Consider the following 22,313-nt stretch of genomic DNA (forward strand, 5'->3'; position numbering starts at 1 on the left):
CGGAAGTTGCAGTGAGCCCAGATCGCACCATTGCACTCCAGCCTGGGTGAGAAAATGGCAGTTTCTTAAAATATTAAATACAGATTTATCATATGATCCAACAACTCTACTCCTACATAAAAATGCAAAAGAAACAAAAACATATATCCCAACAAAGATATGTATGCAAATGTTATAACAACATTATTCACAATAGCCAAAAAGCAAAAAACAACCCAAATGTCCATCACCTGCTGAATGAATAAACGAAATGTGGTGTATCTGTATGGAATATCATTCAGCAACAAAAAGGAATGAAGTGGCCAGGTGTGGTGGCTCATGCTTGTAATACCAACACTTTGGGAGGCCGAGGTGGGCAGGTCACCTGAGGTCAGGAGTTCGAAACCAGCCTGGCCAACGTGGTGAAACTCCCTCTCAACTAAAAATAGAAAAAAAATAAGCTGGGTGTGGTGGCAGGCACCCGTAATCCTAGCTACTTGGGAGGCTGAGGCATGATAATTACTTGAACCCAGGAGGTGGAGTTTGCAGTGAGCCCAGATCACGCCGTTGCACTCCAGTCTGGGTGAGAAGAGTGAAACTTCGTCTCAAAAAAAAAAAAAAAAAAGTAGTACCAATACGTATACAACATGTTTGAATACTGTGTTAAGTGAAAGAAGCCAAACATGAAAGACCACATATTACATGATTCAATTTAAATGAAAATGTCTATAAAAATAAAATTTATAGAGATAGAAAGTAGATTCATGGTTGTCTTAGGCTAGGATGGGAGTGGGAATAATTATATATAGGCACAAGGTTTCTTTTTGGGATGATGGAAATGTTCTAAAATTATACTGGGGTTGACAACTGCACAGTTCTGTGTACACTTACAATATAGTTAAAATCAGTAAATTGTAACATTTTGGTATGTACATTTAAGACAGGTGAATTTTATGGTATATAAATTATACTTCAATAAAGCTTTAAAAGGAGTGAAGGAAATCATAATTGTAATGGTAAAGTCTCATTGCAAAGGATTTATACACTACAAATTCCATTTTGTTTCATATCTCATATATTTGACAGCACCTTTGTTGGGGTAACAATACAGGATTATCCCTTTTCCACCAAGAGCATTTGACAATGTAACTAAAACTAGTTTAAAGCAATGGTCAGGCCTCTATGTGCTTTTGAAGTGCTATTTGATAATACACAAAAAAGTGAAGAACCTGGAATGGTACTAAGGGTTGAAGACAGTGATCATAGAAACTGGCAATGATAGCCTTTTAATGAAAAAAAAAAAAAAAGGAACAAAAGAAATAAGGTCTTAAGAGAATAAAAGACTGAAAAGGGGCCAATATACTAACTGTGTATAACTATCCTGAACATTGGATATAGTGCATATTTTCTTAAAGACAATACAATGTTTGCTAATACCCTTAGGGTATTGTCCTGAGAAGGTAGAAAAACAGAAGCATGTAGAAGGAATTGGAGGGATAAATTCTCTTTACATAGTAGCTATCACCTACCAGAAAAATGAAAAGGGATCTTTCTATATAATCTACTACAATGACTGCCAAATCAAAGGATTAAACAGCTCTAGGCTGGGAGCGGTGGCTCACATATGTAATCCCAGCACTTTGGGCGGCCGAGGCGGGTGGATCATTTGAGGTCAGGAGTTTGAGACCAGCCTGACCAACATGGTGAAATCCCCTCTCTACTAAAAATATAAAATTAGCTGAGCATGGTGGTGCAAATCCCCTCTCTACTAAAAATATAAAATTAGCTGAGCATGGTGGTGCATGCCTGTAATCCCAGCTACTTGGGAGGCTGAGGCAGAAGAATCACTTGAGCCTGGGAGGCAGAGGTTGCAGCGAGCCACTGTACTCCAGACTGGGTGACAAGAGCGAAACTCTGTCTCAAAAAAAAAAAAAAAAAAAGATTAAACAGCTCGAAGTGTTCACATACTCCACATCTACTTAAAATAATGAGAAAAACTCATCATACAGGAATGGAACACGTCTAGACTTTTGTTTGTAACACCTTAAGTTACAGCTCAAGATCAAGTTAAGCTTTCTTTTTCCATTAATATACTACAATATATTTATCACTTACATTGTATTTAACTCTGTAATTTCACGAGGCAATTTCATTTCTCCTCTTGAAAATCAAAGCATAGTTGTGTACAAAGAAACTTTCTCCTCCAGTTACTACTACACAGTCATTCCCACTATGGCAAAGGGTATGTGTAGTTATCTCTCAAGAATCTTGAAGTTGAAAACAGTTTATAACCACTATAATACAATACATAAGAAATAAAAGGGTTTTAGAACGTAAAAGCTTTAGCCTATTTTTTTTTAACCCAGAGATGTCAAGTAACTAACCCAAAGACAGTTAATAGCAGATCACAGGACGTAGAATCCATGCCATTCAACCACATTTCTATTTTCGTTAATTGAATTCAATTTGTTCTCAACTAGAATAAACATTTTCAATCCGAATAACCAACTTTAAACAGCATACTGAAGCCAAATAATATGACTGTACTAATTTTTCTGAGGAGATAACAACAGGTGGACAGGTGAACATAAGCTATAAGCTATCTACCATCCCCTTCCTTCATCTAACATGGGTAGCCTTTTCCTCTCTTTACTAAGGCCCACCAGGAGATTCATGGGGCCTTATCACAAGTTTTCCCATGAGGTGGCTACCATGTAAAAAATGAAAGGGAAGGGTGAACATGAACTTTTTTCTTCAAGAATTTCAGTGGGCCCGGTGCGGTGGCTCACACCTATAATCTCAGCACTTTGGGTGGCCAAGGAGGGCGGACCATGAGGTCAGGAGATCGAGACCATCCTGGCTAACATGGTGAAACCCCGTCTCTACTAAAAATACAAAAATTAGCCGGGCATGGTGGTGGGCGCTTGTAGTCCCAGCTACTTGAGAGGCTGAGACAGGAGAATGGCGTGAACCCGGGAGGCGGAGCTTGCAGTGAGCTGAGATCATGCCACTGCACTCCAGCCTGGGTGACAGAGCGAGACTCTGTCTCAAAAAAAAAAAAAAAAAAAAAAAAAAAAGGATTTCAGTGAAGGAGAGAAGAAGAGAAGGTAAACATGAGATTTTTCTGGGATAATCTTTAGGGCCTGTACGTACTGATTCCTTCCTCCTTTCCTCCTAAATTCAGTTGCCAGACTCTCAATATGTGCAGTATTTCAATAACCACAGTATTATCTGTAGTTATGTTTCAAAATGCAATACAGATCAGGTTAAAAAAAGAAGGTGATAAGAATGGATCTAAGAAAGCCAAGGCTGATCTCAATGGGACTGGTGCTTACAATGGAATATTAAAAAGACTATTTTCAAAGGCTGTTTTGTGAAGTGGAGCAAAGTCCAAAAATAATGGTTGTCTTAGCTCGTTTTGTGCTACTACAACAGAATAGCTGAGACTGGGTAATTTATAAAGAACAGAGGTTTATTTTGTATAGTTCTAGAGGCTTGGAAGTCCAAGACTGAGGGGCCCATATCTAGCAAGGGCCTTTTTGCTTCCTCATCCCATGGTGGAAGGTAGAAGGGTAAGTGGGCAAAACAGAAAGCAAAAGGGCCAAAGTTACTTTTATAACAAACCCACTTTAACAATAATGAACCTGCTCCTATGATAAAAATACTAATCCATTCATGACAGAGCCCTCATGACCTAATCACCTCTTAATGGTCCCACCTCTCAACACTGTCGCATAGGGGATTAAGTTTCCAGCATGTGAACTCTGGAGCGCACATTGAAACCATAGCAATAGTATTTTTTGTTTGTTTGTTTTTTAAGAGATAAAGTCTCATATGTTGCTCAGGCTGGCCTCACTTCAGCCTCCAGAAGATGAGATCACTGTCTTATAAAACATGGTTTAATCGTATAACTCCCTTATAGTAAACAAGCAAAAAAGGTGGACATGCCAATACATGGAGGTAATATTTTATAAGAAGAATCTATTTTAACTTTTCCAAAATTAGGACAGCTTCATCTAACTTTCTCAGTTCTTGCTTTCTCACCTCAATTTGGACTTTGCTTCCACAAACCCTTTTTAAAAATCTTTGATTTCTCCCTTTGAACTTATTCCTCCCTTCTGCTTTCAAACATGATCAGATTTCCACAATCAACTCCTATACTCTTTCTCTGCTTCCCTTTCCTGCCAAATTTCTACAATGCGTGCTTTTTAGCTTCCATTTTCTCTTTAACTCTTTGTAATCTTGCTTTTATTTTGCTCTCTCATCTGAAAAAAAAGTGCATCTTGAATTAAACCTATATAGGAGCCTTTATAGAACTGATGATGCTCATCAAAGTCAGCCAAGCCAACTCTAAAGACATCGCTCATTCTTCATCACCATTTAGCTCTTTCGTCACTTCATGGCCCTTCCCTGACTCTTTCTGTTCATACGACACAGATGTTCTGACTCTCCTTGTTCCCTTACCATTTTTCTGGTTCCTTTTCCTCCAGCAGCTCCTCTCTCTACTAAAATTGAAGAAATATGCTTTCATGGCTTCAGTTATTTCTCTCAACCCAGGTCTTCCTTAATTTCTTTGTATTTGGCTCCTGGGTCAGCCACTGCTAGGTCCAAGTCAACACATCTAAATCTCTTCAATGTCAAACCAACTTGCTGCCCTTCCTAGCTATCACATTTGAAATGACTGGCAAAATTCTCTCAGACTGGAAACATGGGAGTTATTTTGACTCCTTTCTCCTTCCTTCTAATAAATCACCAAGTTTTCTCAAATCTTCAGGCAGGGCACAGTGGCTCACATCTGTAATCCCAGCACTTTGGGAGGGTCACTTGAGCCCAGGAGTTCGATACTAGCCTAGGCAACAGAGTGAGACCCGTCTCCAAAACAAACCAAACCAATGCAAAACAAACAAAAAACCTTCCTTAAAAATATTTCACAGATCCATTCAGATCTTCCTTCTTCCACTGTCAGAACTATAGCCCCATAACTTCAAGCCTAAATCACCATGACAATTATTTGATTTTCCTGCCACCAGTCTTCTCCTGGTCCTTGGAAATCATCCTATACAATCATTACCTATAGTGTTCATGGTAAAATACTACTACAGAATTTCCGAAGTAGTGCTGTAGATTTTAATGGATGCTTTATTGTGTTCAAGCACATTTGGATATGCTGCACATTAAACTATTTCCTGGAATTTAAATATATTAAAAAGGCCCTAAGAAGTTGGCACAATTTTACTCCGTGATTCCCAGACTTAGCCATCATCCTATCTTATTTTTATTTTAGCAGATACATATAAAATTTGAAAAATGTAGATTTCCAAGAAACATAGTTTTTGGAATTGATTTGCTACACCAAGACTAAACTATTTATCTAAATATCAAAGACATACTCTTGTTTCTCTTCAGATTGTATTAATCTTTCACCTCTTAAATATTGAAGGTCTTCATAATTAGAGACATTACTATTGAAAATTAATAATTAATTTTTTAAATTAGAATGGAGAAAACACAAAACATTCCTGTGTGTGTGTGTGTGTGTATATATATATATATATATATATACACATATATATATATACATATATATATACACATATATATATATATACATATATATATATATATGTATGTATGTATATGGATGGGGAGGAGAAAGGATTTTGCTGGGGAAAGATTCCACTATGATGGTGTTAACAGTATCATTAAAAATAACAGATAGACTTTATCAAAAATTTACCGTATGCCAGGTGTAGGCACTGAAGACATATTATCCTCTTTCTATAGGTAAGAAAATAAAGGCATAAAAAGATTAAATAATTTGCCCAAGATTAAACAACGAAAACAAGTAAGAGTCTGCACTGGAACCCAGGTGTTCTGTCTCCATTGCCTATATTCTTAACGAACACACTGTAATGCCTCCCAATTAATACGAGAGATTAAGGGCTGAATGTATAAGCGATGCAGTTTTTATCACTTTCTAGCTCATGATTTTTGGCAGGTCATTTATTCTATTCTAAATCTGTTTTCTCAAATGCAAAATGAGAATATTGTGAAAATCAAAATGAGATTACACATAAGTTATTACTGCTATTATCACCAATAATACTTATAAGAAATATAAATATATACAATTATGGTGTTCTAGAAGGCAAATATGACAGCATTATAAAGCAAATGAAATATAATCACATCTTGGTATGCCCTCATTTAGAGTGACCATAGAATTTATCATCCAAACTAGGACACTTTTGAGAGTGAAAGGAGTTACTATTAAAAATTATCCTGGGACGATAGGCATAAATCAGATCAGTCCCAGGAATGTTGGGATGTATGTTCACCCCACCTGAGGTAAATGTTTACCATCCTAGACTGATTTATTCATGATTTTTTTTTATACAAATGACTAACTACTCAGCAATAAAAAAGAATGAACTACCAATAGACATGACAACCTGGGTAAGTCTCAAATGCATTATACTAAGTGAAAGATGCCAGATTTAAAAGCCTACATATTACACAACTTCATTTTCATGACATTCTAGAAAATAAATATGGATAAGAAAAATATCAGTGATTGCCAGAGACAGGGAAGGAAGCTGACTACAAAAGGATAAGAGGAAACTTTTTGAGGAGAGGGACATGTTCTGTATTTTGATTGTGGTTGTAATTACACAACTGCCAAAACTCATGGAAAGGTATGATACCTCAATAATCTGACTCAAAAATAAATTGGGGCACAGAGAACATGCTATCCATGGCTTTTCACTAGACTCCTTGGATACTTGGCATTTGCTTGACAGAGCTGAGAAATATGGCGCCCCTTGGCCCACATCCATTCTTTCGTCTCCAGGAAACTGGTTACTCTTCAATCCTGGAGGTGCCAGAAACATTCCTCAAAGTATCCGGAATTTTCATTTTGACTGGCGACTACCAAGGCCAGCTCTACTGGTTTTGTTTGCTCCTCTCAGCTGTGTGGGCTGGGTCTGACCCTGCAGACTGGGGATGCCCTCTGTACCCTTTGCATGCAATGATGTGGGGTAAGTGCTGTCAAGCCAATGGGAGTTAAAACTTAATTTGCAAAGGCCTCCAGGTTCCTCCTGCCCCTTCCAGCTCTCTGGAAAGCTTTCTACTTACTATGCAGGTAGGTATCACAACTTACAATCTGGGTAAAAAATTAAAGACTCATCCAAATTTTTAAAGGCTGGTGCAGCTAAAAAGATTAGGTTAAACAGATCCATATTCAAATTCCCAGCTTTCCCGCTTAACTAGCTCTATAACCTTGGAAACAGCTGAGTCTCACTTTTTTAAATTTATTAAAGGCGTTTATGTATTTACCTTGCCTCACTCCAAAAGAAAGAAAAACCTGCAGACAATAAAATACAATTATTTTTTAATAGAGGAGGAAACTACAATAAAGAGAAAGGGGAATAAATAATTACGAAATTCTTAAAACCCAAGAGAATATTTTGATGTTCAAAGTGATTTCAAAGTGGTAGGCAAAGTTTGGCAGAGTACTAACATAAGAATGCCATGCAGAGATCAAGCGATTCCATTTATGAGAAGAGGGCAAAAACTTAAGAAACTACCACATTAAATCTTTTACAGGAAGCAGAGGGAAAAAGGTAGAAACTCCTAAACTCGGCTGGGTGCAGTGGCTCATGCCTTAATTCCAGCACCCTGGGAGGCCGAGGCGGGTGGATCAACTGAGGTCAGGAATTCAAGACTAGCCTGGCCAACATGGTGAAACCCCATCTCTACTAAAAACACAAAAAATTGCGGGGCGCAGTGGCTCACGCCTGTAATCCCAGCACTTTGGGAGGCCGAGGTGGGTGGATCACGAGGTCAGGAGATAGAGACCATCCTGGCTAACCCGGTGAAACCCCGTCTCTACTGAAAAAATACAAAATAATTAGCCGGGCGTGGTGGCGGGCACCTGTAGTCGCAGCTACTTGGGAGGCTGAGGCAGGAGAATGGCGTGAACATGGGAGGCGGAGCTTGCAGTGAGCCAAGATGGCGCCACTGCAGTCCAGCCTGAGTGACAGAGCGAGACTCCATCTCAAAAAAAAAAAAAAAAAAAAATTAGCTGGGCGTGGTGGTGCGCATCTGTAGTCCCAGCCACTCGGCAAACTCAGACAGCAGAATCACTTGAACCTGGGAGGCCAACGCTACAGTGAGCTGAGATGGCCACAGTGAACCGAGATGGCACCGCTGCACTCCAGCCCTGGGCAACAGAGTGACATTCCATCTCAAAAAAAAAAAAAAAAGAAAAAAAGAAACCCCTAAACTCATTGTAAGTATCCTTAAACACAGCTTTTGGTATTAATACTTCCTGTCTCTCCTAATGTTTCTTTTTTTTTTTTTTTTTTTGAGACAGAGTCTCGCTCTGCCACCCAGGCTGGAGTGCAGTGGCGATCTCGGCTCACTGCAAGCTCCGCCTCTGGGTTCACACCATTATCCTGCCTCAGCCTCCCGAGTAGCTGGGACTACAGGTGCCCGCCACCACGCCCAACTAATTTTTTGTATTTTTAGTAGAGATGGGTTTCACCTTGTTAGCCAGGATGGTCTCGATCTCCTGACCTCATGATCTGCCCACCTCGGCCTCCCAAAGTGCTGGGATTACAGGCGTGAGTCACCGCAACCGGCCATGTTTCATTTTTATTAAAACAAAATGTTTCTTCTCTCTGAAACTTCTCCTTCCTTCCTTTCTACTTCATCATAGCCTCTCTTGATGACTTGAGTTCAAATCTTCCTCTTTGAAACACTTCTTTGAGACAGGGTCTCGCTCTGTGCCTAGGCTGGAGTGCCATGGTATGATCACAGCTCACTGCAGCCTTGACTTCCCAAGCTCAAGTGATCCTGCCACCTCACCCTCCCAAGTAGCTGGGACTACAGGTGCCTGCCACCATGCCCAGCTAATTTTTGTATTTTTTGTAGAGACGGGGTTTCACCATGTTGCCCAGGCTGGTCTCAAACTCCTGGGCTCAAGAGATCTGCCTGCTTTGGCCTCCCAAAGTGCTGGGATTACAGGCATGTGCCACTGTGCCGGCCTCTGAAGGACTCTAGATCCTTGTCTTCGTTGATTTCTTCCTTCACTGTCTCTTTTTGTACTTAGTGAATACTGCACAGTTTAAGACTTAACAATCTACAAATAATTGAAGGCCTAAAGGCAAGATATCACTGGGCACTAACTAATCCAGGTGTGTCTCCTCTTGCCAAATAGACTGCAAAACTTCTCTTGGGCAGCAACTGCATTTCATATATTTATGTATGCAATGTAAATTGTAAATCAATGATTATTAGTTAATATGAATGTATACCTATAGATATATAACCTCCAGTGAACAATGAATATCATCACACTCAAAATACTGTTACCAGAACAGCAGAGGTTTGGTCTAGGTCCTGATGCTTGGCACACAGAAAGCCAATCACTGAGACAATGCAGGGAAGAAGGCTTTAATCAGGTGCTGCAGCTCAGGAAATGGAAGATCAGCCTCAAATCCATCTCCCTGATCAACTAAAATCAGGGGTTTACATAGCAAGGAAGAAATGTAACTACATGCAGGAAAACAGGAATTAGGGAGGGGTAAGAAAGAAGAGTTGGACAACAGGAAGCAGGTGGCCACTTGGGCAATCATGACAGATAAGGGGTCTGGTGTCTCATTGCCCAGATGCTATGATCTGGTAAGTTTTAGCTCCATGATACTGTCTGAGAGGCCTGCTGGTTGGTTTCCTGAGAAAGGAATTCACATAAGACAAGAGTTACTTTCTCAATGTTTTAAGACCAGGAGGGTCAATGTCTATGTTTATTCAAAGAAACCATAAACATCACTTCTATGGGACAATTGGGCCGTTTCAGTACCCTCCTTTCTATTTATTAGTCCCTCAATCATGAAGAGTCTGGTCATTGATCTTTCTGGCTGCTTCATGCTGAGGAGGGGCATTGTAGGCAACTAGATACCATGAGTGACCACACTGATGACAGTGGCTGCTGCCATCATGCCACTTGTAGCAGGGGAGACCAGTTGGGGCTGCACATTCCATGGAGCCAGTGGGAGCCCCGCCCCTTCTGAGTTGGGACAGGAGGTCCCCATGCCGCTGCAGTTGTAGACCCAAGTCTCCTGCTTTACTGAGCAAGCAGGAGCCCCGCCCAGGTGGGCTACAGCCGCCCAAACTGCAGCTGTGGATCCCAGCCTCCCTGTGCTCTGTGGGGAGCCAGGAAGAGGCAGGTCTGCCTTTCAGGGTGCAGCTGCAGCCACCGCACCCGTGGCTGCAGACCTGGGCCTCCTTCTCCAGGAAGCAGGCAGGAGCTGGGGACAGGCGGGAGCCCTGCCTCTTCCAAACTGGCGGGGTGGGAGCTCCCCTGTATAGCTGCGGCTGCCCTCCCAGGCACAGGACCAGGGCATCTCTGCAGTCTACACCCTTGGGCGCCCCAGGAAGGATCCCCCTCACCGTCCCTGTAGGCTCAGGGGTGTCTGCTCCCATTGCCTGGCCTCTCTCTGCTCCCAGCACCTGCTCTGATCTGAGAGCAGGGCTGGGGCCAAGCCCCAGGGCCATGAATGGCAGCGGGAGATAGACAAGAGTCCTGGATGGAAGGGGGCAGGGTCCCCAGTAAGGCCCCACCCTCAGGCCAGGGAGGACCTGAAGGAAGGGGGCTGGGCTGCCAGTCCCAAGGACAAGAATGGGGACTCGTGGTGCCTCTTCCGGGCCCACCCATGGCAGCCCATGGACCAACTGGCATGTACTTCCTCCCCTCTGAGGTCCACAAAAGCCCTGGGCTCAGCCACAGCAGGGCAGAGGATGCCAGAGGACAAAGATGGCAGAGAGATGACAGGAGAGGATGACTAGCTGCAGAGTGAAGTATCCTCTCTGCTGATTAGCCAGAGAAGATGGGACCACCAGCTGCAGAGAGGAGTACCGAATCCGTTGAATGCTGCAGAGACGACCCAGCGGAAGAGAGAAGCTGCCCTATCTGCTGAGCGCTTCAGAGACCTGCAGAGATATCAGAATGACTTAACTACAGAGAGGAGCCACTCTCTCCAGGGCCTCTTCTCTGCTAAGAGCTGAACACTCAACTGGACGACCTGCCTACAGAGAGGAGCTACCCACTCCTCTGAGCTGTTCTAACACTAAATAAAATTCTTCTTTACCCTTCACTTGTCTGTATACCTCATTCTTCCTGGACACAGGACAAGAACTTGGGCAAAGGCACTGCAGCCACAGAGGTTCTGGCCAGAAAAATCGACACCCCCGAGATCCTATAACAACATGGCCACTCAGGAATCAAAGGTAATCTAATACTACAGTTTTCCTCTGAAATACAATATTTCTCTCTCCAGTCCCCCACTTCTACCAAAGATAAATCACAGCAGGACCAAGCCACCTGTAAAATAAGCTTCAGTCCAACTATACTTGGCCTGATTACCCATACAAAGTACAGCAAAAATCATTGTCCACATAGGCTCTCCTAAAATGGTTTTGTTGGAACCTATCATAAGGCCATTTCAGTCAAAGTCCTGGAAAAATAACCAGTTCCTCCATCGGTGTCCCATTATAAAAGAAAACGGATTCTTACTGAACTTATGCAAACAACCACATTGCCACAAATTAAGAATATTCACAAATAGGCCAGGCACGGTGGCTCACACCTGTAATCCCAGCACTTTGGGAGGCCAAGGTAGGTGGATCACTGGAAGTCAGGAGTCAGAGACCAGCGTGGCCAACATGGTGAAACTCCATAGCTACTAAAAATACACAGATCAGCCAGGTATGGTGGCAAGTGCCTGTAATCCCAGCTGCTTGGTAGGTTGGGGCAAGAGAATCGCTTGAACCTGGGAAGTAGAGGTTGCAGTGACCCAAGATCATGCCATTGCCTTCCAGCCTGGGTGACAGAGGAAGATGCCATCTATTAAAAAAAAAAAAAAAAAAAAAAAATTCACAAATAATTTATGAATTCTGAAGAAACTGGGCAGAGAGAAATATACCTCAAATTCTGTATACTCTACTCAGCTGTTAAAGGCTATAAACAGCTCAAATGAGCTGGGTGCGGTGGCTCACACCTGTAATCCCAGCACTTTGGGAGGCTAAGGCAGACAGATCAGTTGAGGCCAGGAGTTCAAGATCAGCCTGGCCAACATGGTGAAAACCTGTCTGTACTAAAAATACAAAAATTAGCCAGGCATAACGGCACATGCCTGTAATCCCAGCTACTTGGGAGGCTGAGGCCTGAGAATTGCTTGAACCTGGGAGGTGGAGGTTGCAGTGAGTCAAGATTGTGCCACTGTACTCCAAGTTGGGCAACAGAGCGAGACTCTGTCTCAAAAAGGGGGAAGAAAAAAAGTTTTCCAGACTCTGAAAAACAAAACAAAAAAGTAGTAGTGTTTCAAACAAAAAGCCGTACAAAATTATTTCAGTTCTCCATTAGTTCTGTCCATGCAATCAGCTCCTGCTCTGCTTCATATTGGGTTAGTAATTTTTATGAATGCATCAGCCTTTTGGTTAGTCCTGGAAGTTTTCTCTCTAGTCTCATGGCACTATTTCCAAAGTTATCAGAGGCCTGCATTCAAGAGTCCTTTTCAGGAACTCCCCAAAGAAGTAAGCCCTGCATTATAACTGACTGTCAGCTGCTTTTTGGAAAGAATCAAAGCAAAACAATTAATGACAAAAATCTCAGGACAGGCACAATTGACAAGGACATTTGGTTACTTTTGTGGCATGCAAAAATGTAACAGACGTCATTACTGACATATTAATAATAATCAAGACATCAGAATTTTAGGAATTTCATACAACCAGGAACACCTTTTTTTTTTAGACAGAGTCTCGCTCTGTCGCCAGGCTGGAGTGCAGCGGTGTGATCTCGGCTCACCGCAACCTCTGCCTCCCGGGTTCAAGTGATTCTCCTGCCTCAGCCTCCAGTGGGATTACAGGCATGCGCCACCAGGCCCAGCTAATTTTGTATTTTTAGTAGAGATGGGGTTTTGCCATGCTGGCCAGGCTGGTCTCGAAGTCCCAACCTCAGGTGATCTGCCTGCCTCGGCCTCCCAAAGTGCTGGGATTACAGGCGTGAGCCACTGCACCTGGCCCTGGAACACATATTAATACCACATCTATATAAGTATAATCCAAAGAAAGTTAAACATCACCTCGCATTTGATAGTGCCTCCTTGTATAAATCTAACACCAAATAAGCCTAATAAGTCTCTCTTGGACTTCAGGGAACCCAATATCCAAAAAAGTTTGAGGCAAAAAGACTGAACTTAGAACTTGCAATTTTGCTTTTGGAAAGTTTGTCAAATATCAAAGGTTTAAAAAACTTGATATCACAAAATATGACCATAGGTCACTATAAAATAGTCATTCATTTAACCAAAATGAAAAAACAAAACGTTTACTCTGATAGAGAGGAGACAGTTTCCTAAACAAAAAGACTTAATAAAGACGGCACAAAGCTAACTAAATCTGTCTCTTCCCTCTCCTTCATTCCCTGCAGTTTACTCAAAAAGTAAACAAAAATATTTTATCTCATTAATATTACACACAAATTATGTTCAAAAGAGAAAATCAAATGTTACCTTTGTATGTTTCAGTACTGCTATTTTAGGGTTCATTTCTTAAACAATTAAAAGGAAGTGTATGTATTCAATCCAGCATGTACTGATTCAGCACTACTATGTGTCAAGAGATGAATGAGAAGTACATTTTTTTTTTTTTTTTTTTGAGACAGAGTCTTGCTCTGTCTCCCAGGCTAGAGTGCAGTGGCGCGATCTCGGCTCACTGTAAGCTCCGCCTCCCGGGTTCATGCCATTCTTCTGCCTCAGCCTCCTGAGTAGCTGGGACTACAGACGCCCGCCACCACGCCTGGCTAATTTTTTGTATTTTTAGTAGAGATGGGGTTTCACCATGTTAGCCAGGATTGTCTCGATTTCCTGACCTCGTGATCCGCCCGCCTTGGCCTCCCAAAGTGCTGGGATTACAGGCGTGAGCCACTGTGCCCGGCCTAGAAATACATTCTTATTTCTAAGAAGCTTACAATCTAGTGGGGACAAATGACAAGGAAGCCAATGAATATGAATAATGAGTGCTATAAAAGAGGAATAGACACAGGTTACTAAAAACGCAGAAGCAGTTCATCTAATTTAAGAGGCAATGAAGCATCCCAGAATACATCTTGGGTCACAGTAGACACGGTGGTCCTGAAGACAAACAGGAAATTGTAAACATGAAATAAAGGAAAGCTGTCTAGTTAAGCAACCACAATAAAACTCTTGTATACTCAAAATTCAGAATCCAGAGCTTTCCATATTTCCGAATTTCCAGTTCTTTTCCAGAAATGGTTCCTCAATTTGAGCATCAATAGAAAGCAAAAACAGTCAAAGAAGGTAATGGGGAACTTTACAATGGATAAATCAGGTTGACAACATCCAAGACACTAGTCAATTTTAGCATCAAAAAAAGAGACAACCAGACATTATATGAATCCTGATATGATACAACAGGAAATATTAACAACACTACTAATAAATATTCTTTCCAAAAAAAATCAAACCTGAACATGATCAAGCTTCAACTGCCTGTTACCAACTACCAGTTTAATGGAAATACGGAAGACACAGGAACCCGTTAATGCAACCATGAGGATGCAATTAGAAAAATCCAGAAAACTTTCTTTGGGATAGATGACTCAGTGTTCTCAACAAATGCTTCACAAGAAAATAAAATAAGAGGATGAGGCTACATATTAAAAGACACTTCAGGACTATATCAACTAAATGCAATGTTTGGATGTTGCTTAGATCCTAGTTTAAAAAAAACAAAACTTAAAATGTATATCCCTCCCCAACCACTTGAATGTATTTCTGTCACTATAGTTTGCCTTTTCAAGAATTTCATACAAATCATATATATATATATATATATATATATATATATATACATATTTATTTGGTAGGGCTTCTTTCACTTAGCATAACTAGTTTGAGAATCATCCATGCTGTTGCATGCATGTATCAACAGTCTATTCCTTTTTATTGTTAATAGACTGTTAACATAAGTCTATTAGGTGGCTATACCACAATTTGTTTATTCACCTACTGATGGACATTTGGGTTGTTTCCATTTTTCACTATTATTAGTAAAATTACTGTAAGTCATGTACACTTGTATGAACATATGCTTTCATTTCTCATGGCTAAATACCCAGAAGTGAAATGGCTGGGTTTTATGATAGGTGTATGTTAAACTTTTAAAGAAAATTGCCCAACCTTTTTTATAGTGGTTATACTATTTTACATTCTGATCAGCAGTGTATGAGAGAGAAGAATTATTATTAATCATTGTTAGTTATTTTTAGTTGAATGGTAGTGTGGTCATGTGTTTTGTTGTTGTTTAGAGTCTTTTAGAAATCCATCCTGGCTGGGCACAGTGGCTTACGCCTGTAATCCTAACACTTTGGGAGGCCGAGGTGGGCAGATCACGAGGTCAGGAGATCAAGACCATCCTGGCTAACACGGTGAAACCCCGTTTCTACCAAAAATACAAAAAATTAGCTGGGCATGGTGGCGGGCGCCTCTAGTCCCAGCTACTCGAGAGGCTGAGGCAGGAGAATGGAGTGAACCTGGGAGGCTGAGCTTGCAGTGAGCCGAGATTGCACCACCACACTCCAGCCTGGGCCACAGAGCACACAGTGAGACTCTGTCTCAAAAAAAAAAAAAAAATACATCCTACAGATAAAATGAGATTACATTTAGGATTTGCACAGAATAGGGAGTATCAATGAAGTAAGATATGTTGATAATTGCTGAAGCTGGGTAATTGTAAAGTTTATTCTACTATCCTCTCTGCTTTTTTATATGATTAAAAATTCAGTCAGGCGCAGTGGCTCAAGCCTGTAATCCCAGCACTTTTGGAGGCCGAAGCGGGTGGATCACCAGGTCAGGAGATTGAGACCATCCTGGCTAACATGGTGAAACCCTGTCACTACTAAAATTACAAAAAATTAGCCAGGTGTGGTGGCACGTGCCTGTAATCCCTGCTACTCAGGAGGCTGAAGCAGGAGAATTGCTTAAACCCAGGAGGCAGAGGTTGCAGTGAGCAGAGATGGCGCCACTGCACTCAAGCCTGGGCAACAGAGCGAGACTCCATCTCAAAAAAAAAAAGACAAAAAAAACAATTCCTGTAAGTTACAAGAAATAGGATACTAGACTATTTCAGTGAACAAAGCCAATTCATGGGAGACATACACGTTTATAGCAATGTTCTGCAATGATACAGAGAAAATGGCATGTCTCTTGCTTTTAGGCCTAGAGGGTGGTATTCTCTTCAATGACTGTAGATGAAATTGACTTTGTTTCAGTAAGAGTAATGTGTAAGTCCAGGGAGGGGGAAGAGACAGAAACAAAAACAGATGTGTGTAGAAAGACTACGTGCTGTCCGTCCTTCCCACTCCATACTCCTGGATTTGGGTATAAGGAGAAGGATGCATAGAAGAAGAAAAAATCAGGAATAAATATGGAAAAAATAATCTCTCTCCTTTTAGAATATCCCCCAGCAATCACTGAATGCTTCCACAAAGGTGAACCTGGGAGCTGGGGATCAACAGTATTAAACATTTTTACTTTATGCCCTCTTTATACTAAATTTTGCATCTCATAAGTATTACTTACTTTAAAAATAACAAGGCCAGATGCAGTGGCTCATGCCTGTAATCCCAGCATTTTGGGAGGCTGAGGCAGGCATATCACTTGAGGCCAGGAGTTTGAAACCAGCCTGGCCAATATGGCAAAATCCCATCTCTACTAAAAATACAAAAATTAGGCAGGCATGGTGGCGTACGTCTGTAATCTCAGCTATTCAGGAGGCTGAGACACAAGAATCGCCTGAACCTGGGATGCGGAGGTTGCAGTGAACAGAGATGGCGCCACTGCACTCCAGCCTGGGAAACAGAGCAAGACTCTTGTCTCAAAAAATAAATTAATTAATTAAAATATCACCAGTAGGCTGGGCATGATAACTCATTCCTGTAATCCTAGCAATTTGGGAGACAAAGGCAGTTGGGTTGCTTGAGCCCAGGAGTTTGAGACCTGCCTGGGCAACGTGGTGAAACCCTGCCTCTACAAAACATACAAAAAACTAGCCGGGCACAGTGGTGCACACCTGTAGTCCCAGCTACTCAGGACGCTGAGGCAGGAGGGTCGCTTGAGCCCAGGAGGTTGGGGCTGCAGTGAGCCAAAATTGCACCACTGTACTCTAGCGTGGGTGACAGAGAAAGGCCCTGTCTCAAAAAAAAAAAAAAAAAAATCACCAGCAAAATCGCCAGTAATTCAACCACTTTTCCTCCTATGCAGTTTAGTTTTTTTGTTGTTTTTTATTTTTTTGAGACAGAGTCTTGCTCTGTTGCCCAGGCTTGAATGCAGTGGCACAATCTCGGCTCACCGCAACCTTCGCCTCCCGGCTTCAAGCGATTCTTCTGCCTTGGCCTCCCGAGTAGCTGGGACTACAGGTGCATGCCACCATGCCTGGCTTATTTTTGTATTTTTAGTAGAGATGGGGTTTCACCATATTGGCCAGGCTGGTCTCGAACTCCTGACCTCATGATCCACCTGCCTTGGCCTCACAAAGTGGTGGGATTACAGGCATGAGCCACTGCACCCAGCCTGCAATTTAGTTTTATATGCTGCATTTTGTCATTAATATTATATTTTCCTACATATTAAAAGATTTTTTTTTGAAAATATGATTTAGGGCCCGGTGCAGTGGGTCATACCTGTAATTCTAGCACTTTGAAAGGCCAAGGCGGGAGTAGCACTTGAGCCCAGGAGTTTGAGGCCAGCCTGGGCAACATACCGAGACCCTGTCTCTATAAAAAAAAAAACAAAAAAAAAACTTTAAAAATTACGTGAGCATGGTGGCATGCGCCTGTAGTTCCAGCTACTTGGGAGGCTGAGGTGGGAGGACAGCTTGAGCCTGGGAGGTGGAGACTGCAGTTAAGCTGAGATTGTGCCACTGCACTCCAGCCTAGACAACAGAGCAGGACCGTGTGGAGGCGGGGTTGGGAAGGGAAAGCCTCTGCATGACCAAAGAATCAACAAAGTGAACAGACAGTATCTACAAACTATATATCTGACAGTGAACCAATATCCAGAATTTATAAGGATCTCAGACAATCAGACAACTGAACAAAAAACCCCAAATAATCCCATTAAAAAACAGGGTAAGAACACGAATAGACATTCTTCAAAAGAAGACAAATGGCCAAGAAGCATGTGAACAAATGTTCAATATCACTAATCACAGAAATGCAAATTAAAACTACAATGAAATATCATCTTACACCAATCAGAATGGCTATTATGAAAAAGACAAAAAGTAACAGATGACAGACCATAAACGGGGGGTGGGGTGGGGGGTGGTGGTGGAGCCAAGATGGCTGAATAGGAACAGCTCCGGTCTACAGCTCCCAGCCTGAGCAACACAGAAGACGGGTGATTTCTGCATTTCTGTTTGAGGTACCGGTTTCATCTCACTAGGGAGTGCCAAACAGTGGGTGCAGGACAGTCAGTGAAGCGCACTGTGCGCGAACCGAAGCAGGGCGAGGCATTGCCTCACTCGGGAATCGCAAGGGGTCAGGGAGTTCCCTTTCCTAGTGAAAGAAAGGGATAACAGATGGCACCTGGAAAATCGGGTCAGTCCCACTCTAATACTGCGCTTTTCCAACAGGCCTGGAAAACGGCACACTAGGAGATTGTGTCCCACACCTGGCTCAGACGGTCCTATGCCCAAGGAATCTAGCTGATTGCTAGCACAGCAGTCTGAGATCAACCTGTAAGGCGGCAGCGATGCTGGGGAAGGGATGCCTGCCATTGCCCAGGCTTGCTTAGGTAAACAAAGCAGCCAGGAAGCTCGAACTGGGTGGAGCCCACCACAGCTCAAGGAGGCCTGCCTGCCTCTGTAGGCTCCACCTCTGGGGGCAGGGCACAGACAAACAAAAAGTCAGCAGGAACCTCCACAGACTTAAATGTGCCTGTCTGGCTGACAGCTTTGAAGAGAGTAGTGGTTCTCCCAGCACGCAGCTGGAGATCTGAGAGCGGACAGACTGCCTCCTAAAGTGGGTCCCTCACCCCTGAGCAGCCTAACTGGGAGGCATCCCCCAGTAGGGACAGACTGACACCTCACTCAGCCGGGTACTCCTCTGAGACAAAATTTCCAGAGGAACTATCAGACAGCTGAATTTGTGGTCTCACGAAAATCCGCTGTTCTGCAGCCACCGCTGCTGACACCCAGCCAAACAGGGTCTGGAGTGGACCTCTAGTAAACTCCAACAGACCTGCAGCTGAGGGTCCTGTCTGGTAGAAGGAAAACTAACAAACAGAAAGGACATCCACACCAAAAACCCATCTGTACATCACCATCATCAAAGACCAAAAGTAGTAAAATCACAAAGATGGGGAAAAAACAGAGCAGATAAACTGCAAACTCTAAAAAGCAGAGCACCTCTCCTCCTCCAAAGGAACGCAGTTCCTCACCAGCAACGGAACAAAGCTGGACGGAGGATGACTTTGACGAGTTGAGAGAAGAAGGCTTCAGACGATCAAACTACTCTGAGCTACGGGAGGAAATTCAAAACAATAGCAAAGAAGTTAAAAACTTTGAAAAAAAATTAGAAGAATGGATAACTAGAATAACCAATAGAGAGAAGGGCTTAAAGGAGCTGATGGAGCTGAAAGCCAAGTTTCAAGAACTACGCGAAGATTGCAGAAGCCTCGGTAGCAGACGCGATCAACTGGAAGAAAGGGTATCGCTGATAGAAGATGAAATGAATGAAATGAAGCGAGAAGGGAAGTTTGGAGAAAAAAGAATAAAAAGAAATGAACAAAGCCTCCAAGAAATTTGGGACTATGTGAAAAGACCAAACCTACGTCTGATTGGTGTACCTGAAAATGACGGGGAGAATGGAACCAAGTTGGAAAACACTCTGCAAGATATTATCCAGGAGAACTTCCCCAATCTAGCAAGGCAGGCCAACATTCAGATTCAGGAAATACAGAGAACGCCACAAAGATACTCCTCGAGAAGAGCAACTCCAAGACACATAATTGTCAGATTCACCAAAGTTGAAATGAAGGAAAAAATGTTAAGGGCAGCCAGAGAGAAAGGTCGGGTTACCCACAAAGGGAAGCCCATCAGACTAACAGCTGATCTCTCAGCAGAAACTCTACAAGCCAGAAGAGAGTGGGGGCCGATATTCAACATTCATAAAGAAAAGAATTTTCAACCCAGAATTTCCTATCCAGCCAAACTAAGCTTCATAAGTGAAGGAGAAATAAAATACTTTACAGACAAGCAAATGCTGAGTGATTTTGTCACCACCAGGCCTGCCCTAAAAGAGCTCCTGAAGGAAGCACTAAACATGAAAAGGAACAACCAGTACCAGCCACTGCAAAAACATGCCAAATTGTAAAGACCATCGAGGCTAGGAAGAAACTGCATCAACTAACGAGCAAAATAACCAACTAACATCATAATGACAGGATCAGAGTCACACATAACAATATTAACGTTAAATGTAAATGGGCTAAATGCTCCAATTAAAAGACACAGACTGGCAAACTGGATAAGGAGTCAGGACCCATCAGTGTGCTGTATTCAGGAAACACATCTCATGTGCAGAGACACACATAGACTCAAAATAAAGGGATGGAGGAAGATCTATCAAGCAAATGGAAAGCAAAAAAAGGCAGGGGTTGCAATCCTAGTCTCTGATAAAATAGACTTTAAACCAACAAAGATCAAAAGAGACAAAGAAGGCCATTACATAATGGTAAAGGGATCAATTCAACAAGAAGAGCTAATTATCCTAAATATATATGCACCCAACACAGGAACACCCAGATTCATAAAGCAAGTCCTGAGTGACCTACAAAGGGACTTAAACTCCCACACAATAATAATGGAAGATTTTAACACCCCACTGTCAACATTAGACAGATCAACGAGACAGAAAGTTAACAAGGATATCCAGGAATTGAACTCAGCTCTGCACAAAGTGGACCTAACAGACATCTACAGAACTCTCCACCCCAAATCAACAGAACATACAATTTTTTCAGCACCACACCACACCTATTCCAAAACTGACCACATAGTTGGAAGTAAAGCTCTCCTCAGCAAATGTAAAAGAACAGAAATTATAACAAACTGTCTCTCAGACCACAGTGCAATCAAACTAGAACTCAGGATTAAGAAACTCACTCAAAACCACTCAACTACATGGAAACTGAACAACCTGCTCCTGAATGACTACTGGGTACATAATGAAATGAAGGCAGAAATAAAGATGTTTTTTGAAACCAATGAGAACAAAGACACAACATACCAGAATCTCTGGGACACATTTAAAGCAGTGTGTAGAGGGAAATTTATAGCACTAAATGCCCACAAGAGAAAGCAGGAAAGATCCAAAATTGACACCCTAACATCACAATTAAAAGAACTAGAAAAGCAAGAGCAAACACATTCAAAAGCTAGCAGAAGGCAAGAAATAACTAAAATCCGAGCAGAACTGAAGGAAATAGAGACACAAAAAACCCTTCAAAAAAATTAATGAATCCAGGAGCTGATAAAAAAACCCTTCAAAAAATTAATGAATCCAGGAGCTGGTTTTTTGAAAAGATCAACAAAATTGATAGACCGCTAGCAAGACTAATAAAGAAGAAAAGAGAGAAGAATCAAATAGATGCAATAAAAAATGAAAAAGGGGATATCACCACCGATCCCACAGAAATACAATCTACCATCAGAGAATACTACAAACACCTCTGTGCAAATAAACTAGAAAATCTAGAAGAAATGGATAAATTTCTCGACAAATACACTCTCCCAAGACTAAACCAGGAAGAAGTTGAATCTCTGAATAGACCAATAACAGGCTCTGAAATTGTGGCAATAATCAATAGCTTACCAACCAAAAAGAGTCCAGGACTTGATGGATTCACAGCCGAATTCCACCAGAGATACAAGGAGGAACTGGTACCATTCCTTCTGAAACTATTCCAATCGATAGAAAAAGAGGGAATCCTCCCTAACACATTTTATGAAGCCAGCATCGTCCTGATACCAAAGCCTAGCAGAGACATAACCAAAAAAGAGAATTTCAGACCAATATCCTTGATGAACATTGATGCAAAAATCCTCAATAAAATACTGGCAAGCCGAATCCAGCAGCACATCAAAAAGCTTATCCACCATGATCAAGTGGGCTTCATCCCTGGGATGCAAGGCTGGTTCAACATACGCAAATCAATAAATGTAATCCAGCATATAAACAGAACCAAAGA

At 42.0% G+C, this 22,313-nt stretch overlaps 1 protein-coding gene across 6 annotated transcripts in view; it reads right to left on the bottom strand.

Annotated features, from left to right (window-relative positions):
• KATNBL1 (katanin regulatory subunit B1 like 1) overlaps positions 1–22,313 on the bottom strand; it is a 66,072-nt gene that overhangs the window by 32,533 nt on the left and 11,226 nt on the right. For 2 of the 6 annotated variants that reach the window (XM_055278605.2, XM_063639074.1), the window contains exon 2: positions 2,095–2,273. The exons of the other annotated variants lie outside the window; for them this stretch is intronic. The gene's annotated coding sequence lies outside the window, so the exon portion shown is untranslated. The remainder of the gene's footprint in view (positions 1–2,094; positions 2,274–22,313) is intronic. 6 annotated transcript variants of the gene reach the window in all.

The sequence above is a fragment of the Symphalangus syndactylus genome, chromosome 5 (genome assembly GCF_028878055.3).
Source record: "Symphalangus syndactylus isolate Jambi chromosome 5, NHGRI_mSymSyn1-v2.1_pri, whole genome shotgun sequence".
Lineage (NCBI taxonomy): Eukaryota > Metazoa > Chordata > Mammalia > Primates > Hylobatidae > Symphalangus > Symphalangus syndactylus.